Source organism: Anser anser (genome assembly GCF_964211835.1).
Source record: "Anser anser genome assembly, chromosome: 4".
NCBI lineage: Eukaryota > Metazoa > Chordata > Aves > Anseriformes > Anatidae > Anser > Anser anser.
Genome location: NC_139724.1, coordinates 26,674,835 through 26,692,275, shown reverse-complemented (window position 1 = coordinate 26,692,275; position 17,441 = coordinate 26,674,835).

Genomic DNA, 17,441 nt, shown 5'->3' with positions numbered 1-17,441 from the left:
GAGAAAGAATCTGAGGAACCCAGGAGGCGAAATGCAATGAAAACTGAATAGACAAAATCGGTTTCAGATCAAGTGAAACCAACCAGAAGAGCGAACATAAAATAAAGCAGAAGTGGTGGACTTATGAAATGTTGTGACAATCCTAATCTTTGTAATTTTCTTGCTTCCTAATGAAGTTATTTTCCTTGATTATATTATTGGTGAGCACTGAGTGTAAAACATTTTAGTTAGTTAGTGAAAGCATTTGCCCTCCTCGAAGGAGTGAAATGCTTTCAAAGGGGGGAAATGTTAGTAACAGAAGAAGAAATAATACAATATTGTTTAATATGTTACATTTGCGATGTACTGTTCCGAGGCTGTACTTGGAAGATACAAAATATATGTGCAAGGGTAACATGAGAACGCACCAATTCATGATGAGGAGTAAGGAGGATTAAAAGAATGCTCAATTTGCAAGACGTCTAGATAACTGGGGCTTCTTGGACTCTGGGAACTGGATCAAACCAACCTTGCGGTTTGGACTGAGACCAAGGGCTCAGAGAGCATGCGTGAGAAGGAAAGGTTAAAAAGTTCAACTCTGATGAAGACATCTTACTTCATCCTGACGACCATCAGAGATTAGTACGCAAGCGCAGAAGGACTGATGATTAGCATACGAAGCGAGGCTAGGCGGAGCTAGGAAATGAATATGCATAGATGAGTTGTGAAATCTAATGTGTCTGTAATATCTTAGGGGATAAAAGAGAACTAAGAGAACAAATCAGACAAAGTTAGATTTGGGCAGGCATGCCCCTAACTTCCAGCGCCTAATAAAACACCTTCATATAATCACTTTGTGGATTATGTGTCTTCATGAACGCTAACACCCCCATCTGACATCCTCGTCCTGCGGGGCTGGGGCTGCAGGCGGTGCTCTGCGCTGCTTCCCCAGCCCTTGCCCCCCAGCGGCCTTTCCCTCCGTGCTGAGCGGGGCTGGCTAAAGCCCATCCCTGCGTCCGGTCTCGGCTGCTCCCCGTGCGCTGGGGCCTGTCCTGGTCTGGCCCCGTTCCAGCATGCCACGCTGTTGCTGCATCTTGGGCTCGGCTTTTTCCCTTCCAGGCTTTCCTGTACAAGGCTCTTGGGACAACGCTGGGAGCTTGTCAGGAACTCCCACACGTCCAAGAGAAGCCGCTGCAACATCTGAAGAAAGCAAAACCTGAGGAGCCATCTGAGGCCCAGGTGAGTTTCCCTGGTCTGTCCCTGGGGGAAAGGGCTTCTTCCGGCCCTGCTCCAGGCCTTTTCCATCTCCTCATCGCTGCCTGCCACTGTGGCTGGCCGTGACTGAACGTCTGGGCCTGTGCCAACTGTCCCTCGGTCTTTTGTTGCAGGGAATCATTTCTCTTGTCTGCCAAGCCGCCGACAGCCACTTCCGCCTGGCCTTGGAGACCTTCACAACGTTTGCTGCCACACTGTGCAACGCCCAGTGTTTTGGGGCTTCCAGACGCAAGAAGGTGAAGCGTTTGGGGTTTCACTCATTGGCTTTCTTCCACCTTCTTTTCACTTCTGCACCAGTAGCAGCCAAATCATGGCAGCTGCATTTAGGTTGCCCCTAGTGTAAGAGCCCCTCGAGACCTGCGCTTCGAAGGGACCCCCCGCAGCTGGGGCCCGTGGGGTGTCTTCGGAGAGGATGGGGTTTTGTGCCTCGTGGATCCGAGCTGCAGCGGCTGCTTGCACACAGCCCTGTTCCCCTGACCGAAATGCAGCGTGACAGAGGCTGCGCCCTTCCGGCCCAGCCCCATGCGAGAGCCCGGCCTGCGGGCTCGGAACAACTCCTGGCCCCAGAGCTCACAGAGAGCTGGGGGAGCAGCTTGAGGAGCTGCCAGGACGTGCCCGGGGAAATAAGAAGCTGGTGCAGGGGCAGGGCAGCTCCTGCCTCGGGAGCCCAAGGGGCATCGTGGGGTGTGGGGGGCCATCGGGCAGACGTCTCACAGCATCTTTACCAACGCAGATGACCCGGGCCAGCAGGAGAGCTCAGGCCACTTGCAATGCTGCCATGCTCACCTACAGCAGCATGGCACTGCGTGCCTCCAAGGAACAACTGCTCGCCCACGTGGAGGCAGACATCGTGGGCAACATCCTGCTGCTCTACATCTCCAGTAGCCAGGTGAGAGCTCGGGGCGTGCAGGGGCAGGGATGCTGGGTGCCCCAGCTCCAGTCCCTCCGCGCTAGGGCATACTGAGATGGGCCGTCTCTTTCAAAAGGTCCCCCAAGAAACAGTTTGTCCCAGCATGAAGATCCAAGCCCTTCCCCTAGATTTCCCCCACGTGCACATGTTCCTCTTGCAGCCCGCGGACCTTCATCCAGTTCAAAGTGTTTTCTTCTCTGCTGGGCCTCAGAACTTGGAGAAAAATCTCGCCCTGGTGCACAGCATCACCGAGGTCGGTTGTGCCATCCAAGCTGTGGGTAACTTCGGCAGCTTTGATCCCGTCCTGCAGCACAAGCTGCTGCTGATCCTGCAGGTGAGTGCCCAGAGCCAGAGCTGTCTTGCAGGGGAGTTTTGGGCCATGCCATGAGGCATGAAGGTCTCCCTCAACTGAGTGGGAGCTGCTGAGCTCCTAGAGCCATGTCCCCAGCTGGTGGGGCCGTTGGGTGCTGGCAGTCAGTGGCCATGGCTGGGCAGCCGCTGGGGAGCTGCTACATCCTGCAGCGCCTCTGTGGGAGCTGCAGGAGTGATGGAGCCAGTGTCTGGTAGTAGCGCCCGTCTCTGGGCAGGGTGCAAGAGCTCTCCTATGCCCAATGCCCACTTTGCAAATTTCTCTCTGGGACTTGCAGAACCTGATGAGGAAGACTCTCTGGGACTTCCCGGCATCGTCACTGCACCTGAAGGTGATTCTGGCCCTGGAGCAGTGGAGGTAAGAGCGAGGAGCTGCGGGGGCTGTGAGGCGGGATGACGTTCGTCCTGTCGGGGAACTCCCAAAGGGGGTAGGGGAAGAGGAGCAGCATCTACAAGAGGGAGGGCTGGTCTGTTGTGCCCAGTGACCTGTAGGGAAGGTTCTGGGCGGGGAGAAAGGCTCTGGTCCTCCTGCCATCTGGCAGGGAAGATAAGGAGCCCCAGGGTCTCCCTCACTTTGGAGTTGGGGGGTATTTGCTGCCGGGGAGGAGAGAGCAGCTGCTGGAGCTGAAGGCAGCACTCACCGCCACAGGCTAGGCTGGTTGGATTTGGGGCGGTCGATGAGGACAAGACCAGATGCCATTTGACCGTCTCTGGAGAGCGCTAGTAACTCTTCTTTTTTTTTTTTTCCTCTTCCTTTTTCCCCTTGCCAGCAAGCTGAAGATCTCTTTTAGCAGGAAGGAAATTTGCAGCCTGCTGTCTGACTGCTGCCAGTCCATTCTGCCACTTCCTTCAGCGGATGAGCAGATGGAGGAGATAGGGAACGCGGAGGTGGCATTGCTGCAGCTACAGGTACCTTGCTGTCCCTTCCCTGCCCACATCTTGGTCAGGACCCCACCCCCCAGCACAACCTGTGCGCTGGCAGCAACCGTGATACCGCATCTCTGTCCCTCTCCTCTGCTTCCAGTCTCTGCACATGGCCACGAAGGCTCTGGGCCGGCTCATGGCAGTCCTGCTCAAGACAAAGCCAACCACTGTCGTCTTCGTAGACATCGTCCACGTGAGTATCCATGGGGCGGTGGGGAAAGCATTCCTCCTGTCAGTAGTGGGGACCGAGATCTGGGGCCCCTGGCGAATTAGCAGAGGAGCAGGAACCTCCTGCTGCCATGCCAGGTCACTGTGACCTCAGGGAGGCAAAGAAATGGGCCCTGCAGGGGGGAGAGCCAAGAGGCATCCCTTGGCCGGCTGGAGCAAGGAGATGGCTGCATGAAAAAGCTCCTGGGTGGGGGCAGGTGTGTCTGAAGAGAGTGGGGCAGTGCAGGCAGCAGTGCCAGTGCCCACTCGGTGGGGCCGCGGGGCAGGCCCTCAGGGAAAGTGCCAGGAAGGGAGGGAAATGGAGAGGGATGGCGGGAAGGGAAAGATGCCCCCTGTGAGACAGAGCTGTTCTGCCCCAGGTACTGTGGCTCCGGCTCTCCTCGGACAATCCGTGGGAGCGCAAGAGGGCCCTGCAGGTCTACGCCCAGCTGCTGGCGGATTGCAGAGATGGAGTCACTTTCCAGGTGAGTAAGGATGCCCACTGTGTGCCCCTGCTCCCTGGAACCACTGGGGCCTGGAAGGGGAGCTCTGCCCAGCTGTGCACGGGCTTTCGGGTCCCCCAGCACTATGGGGTGGCCCCTCTGCCCAGTCCTGGCTTGAGTGGGGCACGGGTGGGAGATGCAAGGGGGCGCTGGGGCCGCCTACAGCCTTTGTTCTTCCTCTCCCCCATGCAGACAAGATGTGCCTACGTGCCGTTTGGCTCCTTGGCGGGATTGCTGGGGCCTCTGACCTATGACCCCGTGACCAGCTCCCGCCAGCTGGCCGCTACCTGCCTCAGCTCCCTTCTCCACATCCAAGGTGAGTAGAGCAGACGCCTGCCGGCCCTCTGTGCCCCGCCTGGCCCTACCAGGCTCCCAGGGGCTGGGCCCTGCTGCCAGGAGGGAAAGGAGAGGCACGGTGCTCGGCTGCTGTCCTCTCCCCACCCTGTTCGTCCTCCACCTCCCCAGCCACCTGGGGAGGGATCCTGGCAGAGGGCCACCCAGTCCCACCTGCCAGCAGCGTTTCCTGCAGCCGGGGGCACTCAGGGCCATCCCCCGCTGCTGACAGCAGGACGTAGACCCCTCAAGTGAGGAGCGTTAGGAAGGAGGGAGCTGAGCTGCAGGCCCAGAGCGTGAGGCGATGGATTTTGGTTCAACCCCTTTCCAGCCCCTTGAGAAACACTCTCTGTACTGAAGGAAGCTGCTGGATGGGGCACCAACCAACCCCCCCCGGGAAATCACGTCGAAGGCAGTTCTTACCACCTTTTCACCGAGCAGCATCTGTCTGCGCAGAGTAGAGTGTGGGCCTCCCAGAGACGCTGGTGGCCTGTGTGGCAGGAGGAGAGGCAGCTGCAGGGAGCAGAGGCCTGCAGCCCCTGAAACAAGCACCGCCAGCTTGTCAGCTGCAGAACCTGGCAAGGGACATCCCGCTGCACCGAGTTAAAGACTAACTACCCTGGCTTCTGGTCCCCCTTCAGCAAAGCCCGGGAACGGAAGTTCAGTTTCCCTAAGTGTGACTCCCCTTTTCTCCCCATGCTCGTTCCAGCCAAGGCCACGAACAGGGTGTTCGAGACAGACGACCCTGCGAGCTGGTGTGAGGGGCTGAGTAATCAGATCGCCGCATCTCAGCAGCTCCAGACCTCTGTCAAAATTGGAAAGGTAAAGAGTGCCCTCAAGTTTGCATTAAGTTCTGAAGAGCTGGAGCAGAGCCGTGACAGGATCTCTCCTGTTTCTTGTTTCTTTCCAGATCGTTTGCAAAAACTTCCCCAAAGAACAGGCCACGGACTTCATGATGGCCATCAAGGAGACCTTCCGGCGTGCCAGAGGAAGACGTGTGCGTGCTGCAGGGAACTGGATGATCACCTTCGTGAAAATATGTGGAAAGGACATTCTTCCAGACGTAAGAGACATTTTTCCGCGACGTGGACTTTCTCGTTTTGGCTGTCGCACCACACATCTTGCCGTTTGTGTGCTAAAGAAGCTCTCGGTGCAGAGCCAGGGCTTGGGCAAGGTGGTAGGGGTGAAATTTCGCCTTAAAGCTTGAAAGCGTGGCAAGGGAGCAGGCGTGGCTCATGGGCTGAACGTCCATGTCCCCGCAGAAGCAAGGACGTACCAAGACATTCCTTCTCCCCTGCTTCTTTCAGGTGCCAGGAGTCCTCTCCATCCTGCACACCTGCACATGGTCCATGCTGCAGACCTCGTTCATGTACTTTGTGCACGATGCGGTGCTGATCCTGGCCCGCTATCACGAGGAGCTCACGACGGATGTCATCATCCAGAAGTTTGTGCCTATGGACAGGTATATGCACTACTCCCTTTCTTGCTGGGGTCAGAGAGCCGTAGCTTGTCTCCACTAGGGTGATCCAAGTGAAGCAGCAGCTCCTTTTCCTACACCAAAATGTCTGAGGTGTGCTCGTATCGCTGGTAGGAACCGGGCATCTTCAGCCCAGCTGCTGAAGAAGAGTGAGGTGAAGGCATCACAGGTAACAGAGCATACGGGCTCATGGTTGCACATCTTCTCCTTTGCAGAAACACACTGGAGCTGTGGCGGACTCTGGGGAAAGACAGCATTGGCATCTGTGTGCTGAGGCGCTTATCCGAGAAGCTGAAGAGAGTGGGAGACGACAGCTCCGAGCCCAGCTCGTCCAGTCGCAGGCTGGAGGACCACCAGCCTTCTCCGGAGTCCTTGACTGTACGTTCAGTGGCAGGGCTTTGCGTCTGCTCCCCCACACAAAGTCCGAGGCAAAGGCGTTGGGTGCCCTTTGCAAATGTCTCTGGACACTGCCAGGACGCTGTGCTGGGGCGTCTCCGCGTTAGCAGTTCGGGACGGCCGGGACAGCCGCTGCTCCCAGGCTGCAAGGCTGTCATGGATACGGGACGTGCAGGCAGTAAAAGTGCCCCAGGCAGCCAGGGGGCCGGGGCTGGTGGCAAAGCTCTTGTTTAACAGGTGGTTCTCGGTCTAATTTCCCTGTAGGTCGCCTGTGCCATCTCAGAAGTGGTGTCTGTGCAGGCCGAGAAGGGGGTCCAGAGCTTGCTTCCCTCCCTCCTCCCTGGGCTCCTGCTGCAGGTCAGCGAGGCACTGGGGGAAGAGATGCTGTTTGCGCCCCTTAGCCCCTGGAGAGGGCTCTCTGAGGATCAGCGGCGAGAGGACAACGTGCGCAGGTCAGGAGCGGGAGGAGCAGGGAAGGGGGGCCTGGAATTGCCTAGGCAAGCATGTTTGTTTGTTTCCTGTCCTGCTTCCTAGGCATGAGGCCACTTGAGGCTGCAGATTTGTTTTTTTCCTCCCATCCCCGTTTGTTTGGGGTTTCTTTTCTCTGTTTTTCGCTCGGGCAGGCTGTAATTATTGCATGATGGCTTGTCCAAAGTTTGTTTTCCTTACGGTAGAGATGTCTGTGTGCTGAGGGTCTTCCTGCGCGGTGACTTCCAGGGAGCACGAGCACAGCTGCCACATCCTCGTAGGGTTTGTGGCCCAGCTCTGACCACAGGCAGCTGTGCTTTCCTGCCCTAGAGGCCCTGCCGGTGTAATTCATGGCCTGTCAGGGTGCACCAACCATTGCACTCAGGCGGTGCTGCCTCCCTGCGGAGGTTCGAGTGGTCAGGTCAGTCCCCCCACAACATAACAGGGCACTTTGCCGCAGGGTGCCCTTAAGGCCCAGCTGGGGGGCCCCATCCCGGGAATTCTTTGTAGCACCGCGCTCTGCCCCTGCTCCCGCTCCTCAAGGGCAGGAGAAAGCTGGGGCCGTCTGTAGCCTGCAAGTCCCTCTGCGCAACGTGCTGGCGGCAAGGGCCCGTAGGGAGGGCTGTGGGTGCCTGGCATCGATTGAGCCTGGGGGCCCTGGGTTTTGTCCTTCTGTAAGTGGCTTGGGGCATTGCCAGGTCTAAGAAAGACAGTTGTTTTTTTGCCAGCTTTACAGACTTGGCGGCTACACAGCGTTGCTTCAGTTGCCTCTCCCTCGATGGAGCTTGGGATGAGTGAAGAACCGGCTCGTAAAGCTGCTGAGCATTCTTGCTCTGCTAAGTCTTCCCCTCCGGAATGCTGCTGTGATCTGAGACTCCTCTGGCTCTTGTTCTTTCACCAGGCCTTTTTGCGAAACTCTTATGTCAGTGCGGAGCAAATGCACTCAGAAGAACTGGCTGACGCCGTCCTGGATGCAAAAAATGTCGGCGATGCTGGAGAGCCCCCACACTCATGCCGAGGGCATGTGCCTCCTGACGAGGTGAGAGCCCCAAGGCAGCATCTCACCACCTTCCTCTGGGTGGCTGCGTCCAGGGCAACGGCTGGCGGGGACCTTTCCTGCGTGCTCGGGGAGCTCTGCTGCAGGACAGAACAGCGCCTGTGCTGGAGGAGGGGAAGTCCGGGGTGGCAGCCTGCAGCCTTCCCGCCTGACCAGGCGTTGCCTCTTGTGCTCTTTGTGCAGAGTCCTGGTCCGTGCGCAGCTCATCTCACAGGAGCTGATTGAGAGCTTCTCCCAGTGGCTGGACTGCCCATCAGCAAACCTGCAGCTGACGGCCATGGCTTTCTTTGCTGAGGTGAGGCACTAGGAGGGCAGGAGGGCTCCAGAGGGCTTTTCTTAAAGGTATTGCTGCTTGGGCTGCCTCTTTCTGTGGGAAGAGATCAGAAGAAAGCGTCGCCATCGAGACTCGGATGGAAGCTCCTTTGTTCGAACCCTGTTTGTGTGCTGTGCCTGGGCTGAGGTTGTGTCCTGACTCTCGTGGATGTGTTGCTCTATTGTAGCTGATGAATGACCCGCCTATCGAGGGGAGGAACGTCCTGAAGATTCTCAGGGTCTTCACTGAGAAAGCACAGCACCGAAGCAGCACCATAAGGCAGATGGCAGCGAGAGCTCTGGGCAACGCAGTCAGCAGTGTGCCCGTGGAGGTGAGACGGATTTTCCTGTGCTCTGACTGGAGCCCCTCCCTAGCAAGACCCCGGGGGAGAGCTGCTTCGAGAGCCTGGACAGAGCGGCAAAGGCAAAAACAGGGCTCTTTCCTAAGGCCACGCTCCTTCCCCTGATGCCAGCAGTGCTGCCAAGGGAAAATTTGGTGCAAAATGTCAGCGTAACAATGCTTCGTAACAGACCTGTCAGCCACGTAAAGAGCAGCTCTTTGAGGCAGGAAGAGCCCTAAGTCTGTGCGTGTCTTTGGCTTTGCAGGTGCGAAAGCACAGGAGACCTGTTGTACAGGTGCTGCAACAGAGCCTGGCGGACATTGCCTGTCCCGAGGTGGTTGCAGAAAGCATGGTGGCGCTAGCTGAGTTCGTGAGGGTGCTGCAGGCAGTGAACTTGGGATCGGCCTTTGAAGCCATCGCCAGGTCCACCAAGATGTTCTTCGAGTCTGTGAGTGAACCCAACTCTTTCTGCCGCTGGTCTGAGAAGTGGGGGGTGGGCAGGGGCCTGCACGCGCCGCGTGGATGGCCTCTGCTGGCTGAATGTCTGCTTTGGCCTCGTTACCCAGCTGACAAACGGGTTTCTGGGTTGCAGGAACTAGAGTACCTTCGCTACTCGGCCTTCCGCCTCTATTCAGTCCTGGCCTCCTCAGCCTCGATCAAGCGGTCGTTCTTCGCCAGAGAAGTGGCAGAAACATGGGTCAGCCTTCTCCTGCACCTCCGGGATCCCGACTTTGCAGTTGCTAGCGTAAGTGCCCTTGCAGCTTACTCCCAAAGCCACAGAAAGCTGCGCGGCCACGGCCGAGGCGTTCTGCCACTCCTGCCTGCTCAGCAGCTGCTGGGCGTCTCTGCAGATCCCTCCTAAAAGTGTTCACCGAGCCTTCCGCTGTGCTGCCCAGGGCAGTCTTACCAGCATCGCTGGCAGGACCATCTCAGGCCTCTGGTCCTTTTTCTGGCCACGTGCCTCTGTGCCTGCCTTTTCCTCCCGGAGCCGGTGCTCCCCTGGGAGAGGGCAGTGGGGAGCAAGCCCACGGATCCGGCCGCCAGGCATCAGGACTGGGTCGGGTGCCGGCCTAAGGGATGGAGCAGGTCCCCTCTGCTGCCACCAGTGCATTCCCCTGCCAGCGAGTGCCCCTCGGGCAGCCCCCCGCCCAGGTGGAGCTCAGCAGCACACAGCTGGACGAGCTCCCTGGGTAGGCCCCAGACACTCTGGTGGAGGAGGAATGACGGCACAACTCTCTTTTTCAGATGTGCAAGATCACCTTCAGTCTCTGTGCTCCATTTATGGGGCTGAGTCGGGTGCAGGAGATCATCGATCTCTCCAAGAGGCTGGGTGCAAACGAGCTGCAGTATGAGGTCTGCAGTCACCTGGTAAGTAAGCTGTGCTCCGGCGAGACATCAGGGCCCTGCGGCCCTGCCCTGGCTCCCAGAGGGGAGTGTGCGGTGACGCATGCTGGGCTGGCCGGGACTGGGACATGGCCATCCCTCCTGGCCACCCGCTGCCTCTCACCTTCCCCCTGCGGCCCACCCAGCCAGCTGGCTGAGGGTCAACAGAAGGCATCTTCTCGGACCCACATGAACTTGTGCCTTCCTGTCTTTCCCTAGGCCAGATACGCCCCCGCCATGTTGGACAGGCTCCACACCATAGCCAGGAGAGGCTGCCTAGAGAACGGTCAGAGGCTGCACACATCGGCCGTCGAAATCCTTGGTGAGAGCCCGCACTGGAACTTACCACTCCCTTTCCCGACCAGAGAGCTGGAGGGGCCTCTGCTTTCTCTTTCCTCTTTCCTCTGGGCCCTGCCTTTGCAGAACAGGGCAGACGGGGTTGCTCAGAGCTTGGCCTGTGTGCAGGAGAAGCACCACACAGCTGGCGCTAGCAGAGTGGCCGGGCCCCTCACGGGGCGATGCTCAGATTGGCTCGCTGCCCCGTCCCGGGGAGGTGCAGGCAGCGTGGTGGGCAGCGAGTCCAGCCTGCCCCCCGCAGCCTGCCAGGCACCAGCTTGCTGGTTCATCCTTGCCGGGGCCTGCTCCGGAGGCTGAGCCACAGCACCCACCGTGCTGTGTACCATGGGCTCAAGATGGGGTAGACAGGGACACAGGGCTTTTCATTGCAACCTGCCTCCGAGTTCCTTAAAAAGCTTTAGCAACCATCAAGTTGTGATATTTAGAGCCTTGCACAGTGGCTCCCCAAGTATGTGTCCCAGCCGTAGGGCAGGGCGGGAAGCCAGGGCTGTGGAGCAGTGCTCTGATGTTTGCCTCTTTGCTCTGTACTTTAGATGACATCCTGGCGAGAAGAAGAAGAAGGAATTGAGGCTCCGTCAGATAGCAGGTCGGTTCACGTGGGGCTGAGCTCCGGATCCGCGGGTCTGGGCAGAGGTCAGAGCCCAGAAGCAGCCCGGCAAATGCCCGGCACCAGGGGCCGGCCAGCCAGGGGGGAGCAGCTCCAGGGTGGCAGGGGGGACAGCTGCCTGGGCTGGCTGCTCACAGCTCTTTCTGTCTTGTTGCAGCTTTCCAAGGCCTGAGCAGCACTGAGGACACCCGAGCGTGGCAGGCGGCAGACAAAGCCCTCCGTGACTGTGGCACACTGTGGGCAATAAAATTCCGCACGTGGTCTCACCGCTGTGTACTTGGGGAAATACAACTCAATGTGGCCTCACCACTGTGGACAAAGGGTCTTTTTCCCAGGGCCAGGGGGGCACGCTGGAGCCTGTGGGGCGAGGCCTGGCAGGATGCACAAATGGCTTCTGAAGGAGTTGGCGGACCTCACCGTGAGGCCTCCCAGGATTATCCTTCAAATGTCACCGCGATCAGGAGAGGCTGCTGAGGACTGGGAGAAAGCAAACGTCGCTCCTGTCGTCAAGGTGGGCCAGGAGAGAGACCTGGGCACTGTGGGCAGGTCGGCCTCACCCCAGTCCTCAGGGATGGGATGGGATCGGAACCGTTTCCAGCCCTGTGCAGGACGAGGCTGGGAGGGGAGCAGCCAGCACGTGCGATGCCGGGGGACGGAGTGCCTCAGCTGCCTGACGGCAGCCACAGCCAGGCTGGGCGAGGGGAGAGCCGGGCAGGGCCCAGCGCACCGCCGCTGCTCAGCGCCTCTGGGCTGAGGCCTGCTCCCGTCCCCCTGCCCCGTCCTCCCACCCCACGTTGGGGGCAGGGCGCGAGGGCTGGGTTGCGGGGGGCTGCAGGAGCGGCCCTGAGGGAGCCAAGGCTGGGGCTGCCCCGGGCACAGCCTGCACGGTCGGTTCTGGCCTGTTCCAGATGGTGCCAGCCGGTTCCCCAATGGACCGGGAGGACTCCACCGGGGCACCCGGAGACACCTCTCAGCGAATCAGAGCTTGCGGCGCCACTGTGGCAGGGCGGGTGGAGCCCATGGCCGCAGCACCGTTACAGCATGCCGTAATGTTACGCCAGCCCTCCTCGTGTCCTGTGGCGAAGTAGGGAGTTATGGTAACATCCGAAGCGCAGTAGTGGGGCTCGACATCTGTTTGGGCACCTGGGGTGCTTTTCTATGTGCTACCTAAGCAATAATCGCGTTACCTAAGCACTAACCAAGAAGTGGGAGAGATGTATCCTGTACCTTAGGGAGTGAGCCAAGCTTGAGGTGGTTTATAGCGATCTGGGCAGCCAGAGGAAGTCAAGTTCACGTGACGCATGTGGAGAAGTTCAAGCACCAAGCTTGCACCAAGCACGCCATCGTCGTATGCCAACTCATTGCCAGTAGCGACCTGGAAAGACAGAGAGGAGCACATGGATGAAATGGCTGAACAGCCCCTGCAGTGCAAAGACAGTCTCTTCCTCCCTGCAGGCTTGCACCTCAGCTGTGGAGAAACAGGGTAGATTTAGATTAGGCACTGGGAAGAAGTTCTTTACACAGACAGTGGTGACACACAGGAACAGGCTGCCCAGAGAAGCTGTGCATGCCCTATCCCTGGAGGTGTTGAAGGCCAGGCTGGATGGGGCTTTGGGTAACCTGGTCTGGTGGGAGGTATCCCTGCCCATGGCAGGGTGTTGGATGGGCTTTAAGGTCCCTTCCAGTCTCCACCATGCTATGATTCTGTGACTCTCTTGTCATTTTATTCCTAAACACTGGATCTCCTGTGCAGGTCCCTTGCTCTTACTTTGTTTTATGGCCAAAACAGCTTTCAAAAAAAATTTGGACTATTTTCTTCCCTTTCTCAAAAATTTCTGTTGTGTAACAGAATCATAACGAGCAGTAGAAAGTTTAACAAGGCCTCTACCAGAGCTTTCCTATAGGATACCAGCTCAGAGGTTCTACTACAGTTACTGCAATCCTTGGCTTTCCTAAGCTGTAAGCTTGACAGAAACATACGACTCCCATACAGCTAGAAGGGCATTAGGAGAAACATTTCTTACCAAGTGTTTGTAATACGGCTTTCATTCAAACGTTGAAAATTCCTGTGGCATAAAACTGTTATTAGGAGGGCTCCAGTCGGCATCTCCTAAGATCCTTGATGAATAAAGTAACTGGTAAACAAAATAATAGTGCAGACGTCTCATAATGCTTACATGAGTTCTCAGTGGTAAAAAAGCTGGTGCTTTATGGGTACCTTACGAACACAACATTATAAATTTCCCCTTGCTGCAAACATTACAAAGATATTGACCTCTGTGAATCTGCAGTAATACTGTGAAACATTTCTTGAGCACCTTTCCATCTTGCTATTACGCTGTGTCCCCAAGGTTTTTTTCTTGACAAACCTCTCCAAATTTGTTTCTACAAAACTCTCTTCCCTTAAGAAGAAACTGCTTGCCACCCCTGTCCTCAATGTGTACATTTCGTAAGAACGTATACTACTATAACCTGGATCTTAACTTTTTCCCCCAGGTTTCACTAAAGAGCCCTTTTCACACTTTGCACATTACAGGAACTCATCTTGGGCATCTTTGGAAAACTGCTCTCAAAAGTAGTTCTCAACAAACGCTTCTGTGGTGGTTTTACTCGGATGGGTGGCTGAGCTCCACCACAACCGCTCTCTCACTCCCCCTCCTCAGAGAGGAACAGGGAGAAAATACTATGCAAAGGGCTTGAGGATTGAGATAAGGACAGGGAGATTGCTCAACAACTATCGTGACGGGCAAAACAGAGTAGGGAGACAGTAAGATTTTTTGCCTATTACTAACAAGCTAGAGAAGCGAGAAACAAAGGAAAGAAACCAAAGATGCCTTCCCCACCGTCCACCCTCTTCCACCTCCTCCCCGTGAGCGGCGCAGGGGAACAGGGGAATGGGGGTTGTGGTCAGTCTATGGCACTTCATCTCCACTGCTCCTTCTCGGTCACTCTCGTCCCCTGTGCTGTGGAGTCCTTCCCAAACTGATCCGGCGTGGGCTGCCCACAGGCAGCAGCTCTTCAAGAACTGCTCCAGATATGGGTCCGTACCACGGGGTCCATCCCTCAGGAGCAAACTGCTTCAACCTGGATCCCCCATGGGCAGCAGCTCCTGCCAGAGTCCCTGCTCCTGCGTGGTCTTCTCTCCACGGGCTACAGGTCTGGCCCAGAATCTGCTCTGGTGGGGGTCCTCCACAGGCCGCAGCCTCTGTCAGTGCAGGTCCACCTGCTCCACCGTGGTCTCCTCCACGGGCTGCAGCGTGGAACCCTGCTCCACTGTGGTACTCCATGGGCTGCAGGGGGACAGCCTGCTTCACCATGGTCCTCACCACAGGCCGCAGGAGACTTCTGCTCTGGTGTCTGGAGCACCTCTCCCCCTCCTTCTTCACTGACCTTGGCGCCTGCAAGGCTGTTTCTCATTCTTCTCATTCCTCTCTCTCTCCCAGCTGCTGTGTGGCAGTTTTCTTTCCCCCCCCCCCGTCTTAAATACGCTCTCACAGAGCACAAACAACATCACTTACTGGTTCGGCTCTGATAAGTAGCGGGGCCCTTACCAAACGAGGGGCAGCTTCTAGATTCTTCTCACAGAAGCCACCCCTATGGCCCCCTGCTGCCAAAACCTTGCCACATAAACCCACTACAGCTTCAAGACCTTGCAGACAAATGGGCAGGGAGTGCAGTCCCCATGCTGTAACTCGTCAGATGCCCAGTGCACGACTGCTGTTCATTCGCAGCAGCACACCCTCACAAGAACACTTACTGGTGGCAGCCTGGTCCAAATGGAAATGCTTTCTGCCATTATAGATCTCATGCCTGGCTGCAGGGGCGGCCCTGAGGGAGCCAAGGCTGGGGCTGCCCCGGGCACAGCCTGCACGGCCGGTTCTGGCCTGTTCCAGATGGTGCCAGCCGGTTCCCCAATGGACCGGGAGGACTCCACCGGGGCACCCGGAGACACCTCTCAGAGAATCAGAGCTTGCAGCGCCACTGTGGCACGGCGGGTGCAGCCCATGGCCCCGGTGTCATAAGGGCACGCTGTAACAGCACGCCATAAGGGCACGCTGTAACAACACGCCGTAAGGGCACGCTGTAACAGCACGCCAGCCCTCCCCAAGATGGGGCTTTGGGTCCCCCAGGGCCCGGTGGCGTGGAGTCGGCGTTTGTTCCCAATGTGCGTGTTTGATAAGAAACTTACCGAGGCAGATGCTTACAAACTTAGCGGGTTGGCTCCTTGGCGGGATTGCTGGGCCTTTTTTTACATGTCTAGTGCTAGAAGTGAAAGACAAGAGAAGCCAGAAGAAATATAAAGCTATACTTACTGAAATTTCAATACATTAACATGACAGTATCCTAAACGTGTCTGCTGATGACGTAAGAGGTGCGCTTATCACCCAAAGCTGCACGCTTTTCCTTGCCTTGTCAGCAGAAGGTGAGGTACTTTACTAGGAAGTCCTGCATACGCTGTTCAAAAAGTAGAGGCAGTTGCATAAAACGTAGATAAAAAACCTTATACTTGCCTTTCTCCTTATCTCTGATTTGATTTCCTGTTACAACAGTCACAAATCTGTAGCTACAAATATTTTTCCAAAATGATATATAAATTCAGAAGCCCAGCAGGTCTGACAAATCCTTTTACAGTCAGTTAATTTGTGAACTCTCATATGGTTTTATCACTCTGACCAGACACAAGCAGATTCTTTTAGTATATGAAAGCAGCTGCTGACAGGTGTTTATTGTTGCCGTCATCCGCTCTTAATATTTAGACTGCAAATTTGACTCCAGCCCGTCCGCCCTTAAGCAGCAGTAATTACGTCTGAAGTAGTGAAAGTGAAGTGAGACAGCCATTTGATACCTGCTGCTTTAACAGATCTTATATAACCTCCTGAATTACTTTTATTCTGTACTTTTCATGCCCCAGTCAAAAAGATGAGTGTGTTTAGGAAGAAGAGTAAAGGTTGGACATGACAATAAAAGCAATTCTATTGCACTATTGTGAGAGTACTACCGTGCATAAGATGGATGTTACGGTGCAAATTCCTGAAAACAAACAAACAAATAAAAAACCTTGGTGTTGTTTCTTTTTTAATTTGTGAATACACCAGTAAACAACATTCTTTAACTAGATACACTGGCACTGTAAAATAAAGTCTTGCTACTGCAACTGAGCAGGAATTAACTGTCTTCGAGGCGGGCCAGGCACAGCCGGTTCTGGCCTGTTCCGGATGGTACCGGATGGTTCCCCAATGGACCGGGAGGACTCCACCGGGCCAATCCAGGCAGCCAGTGGCACCTCTCAGCCCATCAGAGCTGGTGGCGCCGCTGTGGCGGTATCAAGAATATTAGAAAGAACTCTTTTTTTTGTTGTGATCCGTGGTTGAGCATACACTTGAGGACGAGAAGAATGTATGAAACGGTACTTAAAGCTTCAGAGTCTTTCTCAATCTGTTCTGTCAAAGCTGTTCCATTTTGTGCAAAACACTTCAGTATTCACGAAAGGAAAGCCTGGGACCTCCATATCTCAGATGAATATGCTCTCTACCAGGCTAGAGCGTCACTCTTATCATCCTTCTCTTTGGACCATAAAAATCAGTATGATGAAGAATGGGAGTCTAGTTCTGGTGATTTATTTCCAGAACATTTTTATATAAAATTGCCATCAGACTCTTCTTTCAGAAAGATAACCTGGTTTTGCTGACTGCAACAAGAAAAGATTTCTATTTGGGTTCAATGCAGTATCAGTATATATAGATATGTTCGTTCGACTTCTGATTTTATTGAGTTTGGTGCTTTCCTAAAGAAAGGTAGAGTAGTAGATCACAGAAATATCCTACCAAGTTTATTTTCATTAATGTATTAATTATAAGCATTATCTTCCTGAAGTAGTTACCTTTTTAATTTCAGGATTTTTTTTTTTTTTTTTTTTTTTGTATAGCTGGAAGACTTTAAACTGCTGTTTAGGAATACAGCATGCTGATAATTCAGTAAGTAGCTACCTCAAATTCACGCTACTCAGCTTCTATTTTCATTTTACAGAAAAATTATAAAAATCAGTTATTTGCAGTGGAAAGTGATTTATGTACCTGGCATATACCTGGAGAAACATCTCCCCAGTAAAAACATCAGTCAGCACACTTCACAAAGCTCCAGTGTACACTTTAATACAGTTCTGTATGTATAGCTTCATGTCCTTTCTTTTGTGAAAAGCAGAATGGAAGCATCTGGGATACATACGTGCATTTCTCAACACTGTTTTTCATAAAACAGCATAAGGCAGACACAGAGGTTAGTCAAACGCAAGAGGGGCAGGCGCTGAGCTCTGCTCTCTGGGGACAGCGGCAGGACCTGAGGGAATGGCATGGAGCTAAGCACTGGAATGGGGATGCCCAGGGAGGTCGTAGAGTCTCTTTCTTTAGAGATATTCAAAACCTGCCTGGATGCGATCCTCTGTGACATGCTCTAGGTGACCCAGCTTGAGCAGGGCGATTGGACTAGAGGATCCCTGGAGGTCCCTTCCAACCTCAACCATTCCGTGATTCTGTGATTCTGTGA